General features: G+C 40.9%; 1 non-coding gene across 1 annotated transcript; it reads right to left on the bottom strand.

Annotated features, from left to right (window-relative positions):
• Window positions 1–6,796: 6,796 nt before the first annotated feature.
• Window positions 6,797–6,933, bottom strand: LOC111820925 (U4 spliceosomal RNA). Its single transcript, XR_002824432.1, has one exon. It is a non-coding gene; the product is annotated as a U4 spliceosomal RNA (small nuclear RNA).
• Window positions 6,934–7,297: the final 364 nt, after the last annotated feature.

Here is a 7,297-nt window from a genome sequence, read left to right on the forward strand (position 1 = left end):
GGGCACAATACTTTTCGCCTCCTTCTCCAATTGGCAGGGTCAGCCACTCAGATATGGTATGGCAGGGCAGGTCTAGCTGAAGAGTAGTTACTGGGACGGGTTGTTTGTGGCACTTACTACAGCCACCAGGGCAGGTCAGTAATCAGTGCAGGGCAGGTTCCAGTGGGCCATGCCTGTGCTGCTTGTTGGTGTGATGTTAAGTGCATGGTGTCGGTAGGCAGGATGTAGCGGGGAGATTATTTGTGTAGCTAAGATGGATATGGGAGAGAGGAGAGAGGAACAGGGGCAAAAAACATACAAAGAAACAAAAAAGAATGCTACGGGAGCTTGCCGTTGGAGTGGAGAGATGAGAGACTATGAAGTGGAGAAAAACAAAAAGGGGAAGAAGAAGGAAGAAAAGAAAGGAAAAGAATGAATAAAAAAAAATCGGAAAGGGAAAAGAATGGCAAAGTTCCCAGGGTTCCCACTGGTGTGGCTATGATGTCAGCGGAAGTTTTTCTCAGGTGTTGCAGTACAGCCTGGCTAGAAAGCGTAGAGGTATACAACGCTAGGTATTCAGGGAGCAGAAAGAGAAGGAAGATACAGAGAGACGAGAAACTGAGTAATGAAGAAAGACAGAAAGGGAAAAAGAGGGAAAAGAAAACAAAGCAAATTTTAAAAGAAAAAAAGAAGAAAAGCTCCCCCAAAAAAGAAAAAAAAAACCAACGATAAAAGAAATGCGCTCAGGGATCCCTCTGCACGTCTGTGCAAGCCAAGGGGGTAGTTTCCAAGCCACGCAGCACTGCCTGGCCAGAACAGGTTCCCAACTCAAGAAAAGGAAAAGAAAACAAACAAACAATTCAAAACCAACAAACGAACCAAAGCCCTGGGATCCCACCAGCATGGCAGCCCAGACCGGGCAGCGTCTCCACACTCGGACGGATTCCACAGCCCCTCAGGAAGAAGCAAAGATGGCGCACGGAGCGAGGTATTTGAGCGAAATGAGGGGGAGGTGGTGAGAGGTAAGGAAGAAATGAAAAGAAGCGGAAAAAAGCAACACCAGCAGCCAACAAATGACACTAAGAGAGCCTGCTAGTGCGGGCTGGTGTAATCCAAGCAGCCGGTGTTTCCCGGACAAGAGACTGTGTCCGCGGGAAGCAGAAGAGGCTGAGTGCAGGTGAAGAAGGGTAGGGGGTAGGAAAGCGTATATCACAAATTACCGGACCTCTGCAGTCCCTCAGGAAGAGGCAAATATGGCGCACGGAGCCAGGTATTGGAGTGAAAGGAGGGGGAGTTGGTGAGAGGTAAGGAAGAAATCAAAAGAAGTGGAAAAAAGCAACACCAGCAGCCAACACATGGCACTCAGAGAGCCGGCCCGTTCGGGTGGGTGGAATCCAAGCAGCCAGTGCTTCCCAGACAAGAGACTGTGGCTGCGGGAAGCAGAGGAGGCCGAGCGGGGGTGAAGAAGGGTGGGGGGTGGGAAAGCGTATATCGCAAGTTACCGGTTGTTTTGTCTTCTGCTGGAAGCTCCATGAAGCTGCTTTCTCGTACCCCCTGTTTGCCGGTCTCCGATAGAAGTCCAAGATGGCGGATCCGTGCTGCGTTAGCTAATAGCGGACCTCTGCATGACTCTCTCTTTGCACTCCATTCTCTGTCAGTTTTCTCACTCCATTTGGTGCTTGGCTGAGTTCTTTATCTCTTCATTTGATGTTTTAGGGTTTCAGGATTGTTGTTTTCTCCGTTCGGCTTAGTTTTTTGGATCTTTGCTGTGGAGGGACGGCGTGGTGCTTCTGCCTACAGTACCATTTTGCTGGAAGTCGCCTGTGGAAAACATATTTAAATTCTCAATCACCAAGTATTTTAAGCATGACCAAAGAAATTTTACTCCCTTTAAATTTCAAAGGAGCAATACTACTTGAAGGCACTACAGGAAAAAATTCTTGAAATTATGGCATATGTACAATATGGAGTATGTATAAGGAAAAACGCTTTAGAATAGATATATTTTTAAGGTACCCTGAACTCAGATTCACATGTAAACTCTTTTCTGAGAACACACACACATAGATATTTAAAATACTCTTAATTGAGAGAAAGTCAGAACAGGCATCATTCAAAGTATGCCACTAAACTAGGATGGTTTTCATATTCAGGTATAAAAATGTGCCTTGAAATATGTATCGGTCAGTATTCTCCAAACAAAAAGAACCAGTAGGAGATTATAGAGATTGTATATGTATATGATGCCTTTGAATTATGGTGTTGGCCGAGAATATTGAATACGTCATGGACTGCCAGAAGAACAAACAAATCTGACTTGGAAGAAGTGCAGCTAGAATACTCCTTAGAAGTGAGGATCATGAGACTTTGTCTCACGTACTTTAGACATGTTATCAGGAAGGACCAGTCCCTGGACAAGGACATCATGCTTGGTAGAGAGTCAGCAAAGAAGAAGAAAATTCTCAATGAAATAGACTGATACAGTGGCTCCAACGATGGGTTCAAGCAGAACAACAATTGTGAGGATGGCACAGGACCAGGCAGTGTTTAATTCTACTGTACATAGGGTTGCTATGAGTTGGAACTGATTTCACAACACCTAACACCAACAACAATGTGTATACACACACACATATGTATGTATAAAGAGATTTATTTCAAGGAATTAGCTTATGTGATTGTGGAGGCTGGGAAGTCTGAGATCTGTAGGGCTGGCATCAGGCTGAAACTCAGGCAGGAGTAGATGCTAATGTCTGGAGGCAGAATTTCTTCTCTGGGAAATCTCAGTTTTTGCTTTTTTGGCCTTTCAGTGATTGGATGTAGCTCTCCCACATTATAAGAGGAATCTACTTTTCTTAAAGTCAACTGATTGCACATCTACAAAATACCTTCACAGCAACATCTAGATTAGTGTTTGATTAAATAACTGGGTACTATAGCCTAGTCGCTTGTCATGGATTGAATTGTTTTTCCAAAAAATATGTGTATCAATTAGTCTGGGCCATGATCCCCAGTATTATGTGATTGTCTACCATTTTGTCATCTGATGTGATTTTCCAATATGTTGTAAATCCTATCTCTATGATGTTGATGAAATGGGATTAGCGGCAGTTATGTTAATAAGGCAGAACTCAATCTACAAGATTGGATTGTGTCTTAAACCAATCTCGTTTGAGATATAAAACAGAGAAGTGAGCAGAGAGATGTGGGGACCTCATACTACCAAGAAAGCAGCTCCGGGAGCAGGGTGCATCCTTTGGACCCAGGGTGCCCTGTGCAGAGAAGCTTCTCGACTGGAGAAGACTGATGACAAGGACCTTCCTCCAGAGCTGACAGAGGAAAAACCCTTCCCCTGGAGCTGGCACCTTGAATTTGGACTTCTAGCCTACTAGACTGTGAGAGAATAAATTTCTCTTTGTTAAAGCCATCCATTTGTGGTATTTCTGTTGTAACAGCCCTAGATAACTTAGACACCACCCATCTGTCAGTTTGTCATACTGTAGTGGCTTGCATGTTGCTGTGATACTGGAAGCTATGCCACTGGTATTTCTTCCAGCAAGGTCGCCTTTGCTGGACAGATTTCAGCAGAGTTTTCAGACTAAGCCAATCTAGGAAGAAAGGCCTGGTGATCTACTTCCAAAAATTAGCCAATGAAAACCTTATAGACCACAACAGAATACTGTCCAATATAGTGCTGAAAGATGAGCCCCTTAGGCTGGGAGGCACTACATAATAGCCGCAACATGAACTCAAACCCGCCAATGATCCTGAAGATGGCGTAGGACTAGGCAAGGTTTCATTCTGTTATGCATAAGGTTGCCATGAGTCAAAACTCACTCGACAGCAAGTAACAACAACAACAAATAGCCTAGCCAAAATGATACATAAAACTAACCATCACAAAACACTTCTAGTACAATATCATTACACAATTGCATGCAATTGAATATTACATCATGATAACATATTCATACTGATAGTGGCTAGCCTTTCATTATAGACAAATTGGCAAACAACTTTAGAACCTGAATTAAAATATCCTTTAAAATTACTAAAAAGAAGTATGATACGTGCATATATAAGTGTGTATATATATGTTTGCATATATGTGTGTACATACATACATATACATATATATATGATTCATGCCTAAAAATATCCTAAGTAAGACATATATTTAACACTTCCTTCTATTTATTACACTGGACAAGGAAAAAGGGGCAAGATAGAGAAGTTAAAGATCTAATGAATTGCAGATAGAGTCAATGCAAATTCCATGGAGTAAGTAAAGATCTTTCTAATCTTTTAGTTTTTATCAACTTCTTTCAAAAATATAATTTTTAAATAAAGTAAACATAGTTAAATGCTAAAATCATTGTCAGCATTGAAAAAAATCAAGAATTTGCTTCCTTATGCTGTGGTAAATCATGATTTAAACAAAAACTACTTACAGAACTATTTTATAAGAAAAATGTTAAAGTCTGTATTAGTTATCTAGTGCTGCTGTAGCAGAAATACTGCAAGTGGGTGGTCTTAACAGAGATTTATTCTCTCACAGTCAGTAGGCTAGAAGTTCAAATTCAGGGTGCCAGCTCCAGGGGAGAGCTTTCTCTCTGTTGGCTCTGGAGGAAGGTCCTTGTCATCAATCCTCCCCTGGTCTAGGAGCTTCTCAGCACAGGGACCCCAGGTCCAAAGAATGCACTCCCCTCCTGGTTCTTCATTCTTGATGGTAGGAGATCCCCCATCTCTCAGCTTGCTTCTCTCTTTTTTATCACAAAAGATATTGACTCAAGATACAACCTAATCTTGTAGATTGAGTCCTGACTCATTAACATAACTGCCTCTAATCCTGCCTCATTAACATCACAGAGGTAGGATTTACAATACATAGGAAAACTACATCAGATGACAAAATGGTGGACAATCACACAATACTGGGAATCATGGCCTAGCCAAGTTGACACGTATTTTGGGGGGACGCAATGCAATCCATAACAAAGTCTAAGGGCCTCTCTTATGGGTAACTTCAGGTAATTAGGATTTTTCCCTGCACCTCGAAGCCCCTATTTCTCATTTGTTTACAGCATATAAATAATGTTTTATAATGTATTAATCTCCAGATATTTTTTTCCAAATCCTAGCTTCAGAACAAAGTTTAAAAAATATATATTGTGGGAGTTTAGCAAATCAATGGTGTCACCATAAATTATGTGTGCATAGTAAGCTTATACCTAAAGAAATCAATGATCTGGATATCCTCAATTGTTCTTTGGTTCTTAAACTCTTAGATTTCTGTAGGTATAATTCTCCCAGAAAGCAACATTTCTTTGCCAGACTGCAGGAGTACAATAATCTAGCACACAGAAGTGAATTCTGTTGTTTTAAACACATCACCATACATGTTTTACACTGCATGTCTTCAATAGAATACTCCCAAATTACCTCCTCTTCTGAACATACTGGAAGCAGATCGTGTGTGTGTGTGTGTGTGTGTGTGTGTGTGTGTGTGTGTATCCTGAAACGAATTCTTAAATCTCCCTTATTGGTATAAAACCACTGATACGCATGGTTTGGTTAAATTACCCCTGCTAGGTTTATTATCTACCCTTTTTCCCTGCTGTTAGCATGTGTAATTGTATGGTTTTAAGAACTTGAATGACTCACCATAAAGCAAGCTGAAAAAATAAGGGACAGATGTGTTTCTATGTATTTTTTGAGGGTTGCTAGGATGGGAACCCTTTTAGCTTATTTCGGAATCTCATCTCAGAGGTAGATTTTGCCTCCTTAGGGTACCTCTCCTTCCCAATCCTCAACCCCTCAACCACCAGAAAGATGGAATGCTCACACTGTAAATGCCACCCACCAACCTGATTGAGGGGGCAAACAATAATACAATGGCCACCCATCAGCAAGAGAAACGATTATTGCCATCTCCTCTGGTAAGGTTAAATGAAGGGGAACCTTCCTATGTACAAAAGATACAGCAAAGTGACTCCCTTCTCCTCTTCAAGTGATGATTAATAGGAGGCAGCCTAACAGGTCATTTGTGGTAAGAGATCATAAACAGAACTATGACTGTTGATCAGATTTCAAAACTTTTGTCTTGATCCTTTAACTGCATAGAAAAACCCACCCCGTAGTTAACATAACCAGAAGCAGGCAGGAGCCAAAAGCTTTAATGAGAAGGTCAAACTGGCAGCAAAAGAATTGAACTTTTACAGTTGCAGGGTCAGACAACTTGTCAACAAGGTTAGATTCTCGCTTTAACAGAAGCCCAGTAAACGCAATGTGAGTAAAAGATGTAGCATAGCACTGGCTGCTGGTAAAATAGTGCTTTATTTTTTAGTGAATATATTTTAATGGTGATTTCTAATTTTCAAAGCATCCAACATTTTATATTCAACAACCATGCATTGACTACCTTCTACCTGCCAGGTGCTGTGAAGACTGATGAGAGGTAAATAAAGTACAATAAGTCATTGTCCCTCTATTTTCTGTGTATACAATGTAGGTTTTCATCCTTGTTTTATAGAATTGGGCTACATAACAAAGGCTGAGTATGTAGTTCATTTGCCTACATTAGCACAATTAAAAACTGGCAGAGAAAAATTTCAAACCCAAGTCCTCTGACTTCCACCACAAAAGACCTCTTCTGTTAGGGAAACTCTCCCCACTTCTAATGCAATCCTGGAAGCCCTAAGGAGAAACCATTGGAAGAAGAAATGTTGAACTACAATGGGGCTACAGCATCTCTTCTCAGCTGAGGAAAGTGCACCCTAAACCTTGGCTGCTCTCCCTTTTCCTGAGTCCCTCAAGGGTTGGGGATAATGTTCCTATTTTTTCTGTGACTTTTTCTTGTAGTGTGACTCAGACCTTTTTTTTTTTCTTTTCAGTTAGCAATAATCGTGCCTCAGATAAACCTCATTGGCTACGATATTGCCACTGTGCAAAGCTAGTGACTCAGATATTTTGAAAAGAAAAGATCTGGCCCACAAATCTGGGAGAGACTCTGAAGGAAGCATCCTATCCGTCAAGTAAATCCACAGAAAGTGGGAAAAATCAACAAAGAGTTTCTCAGCAATGGAATCATTGAAGTTTGTAAAATAATTTTTTCAAGGAAACTCCAGTGTAGATCATATTATTACTCACTTCTCTGCCAGACAATGCATTTCAGGGGGTGATCGTTCTTCTGGAATAAACTATTATAATGTAGTTTAAAGTGTTATAATGTAGGTTTAATATATCATTCTTAGTGTGGTTTATGTTTCCTTATGCGTAGGAAATGCGAATTTATCGCTAACTTCCTCAATTTTCCTAT

The sequence above is a fragment of the Trichechus manatus genome, unplaced genomic scaffold, assembly GCF_000243295.1.
Source record: "Trichechus manatus latirostris isolate Lorelei unplaced genomic scaffold, TriManLat1.0 scaffold00056, whole genome shotgun sequence".
Classification (NCBI taxonomy): Eukaryota; Metazoa; Chordata; class Mammalia; order Sirenia; family Trichechidae; genus Trichechus; species Trichechus manatus.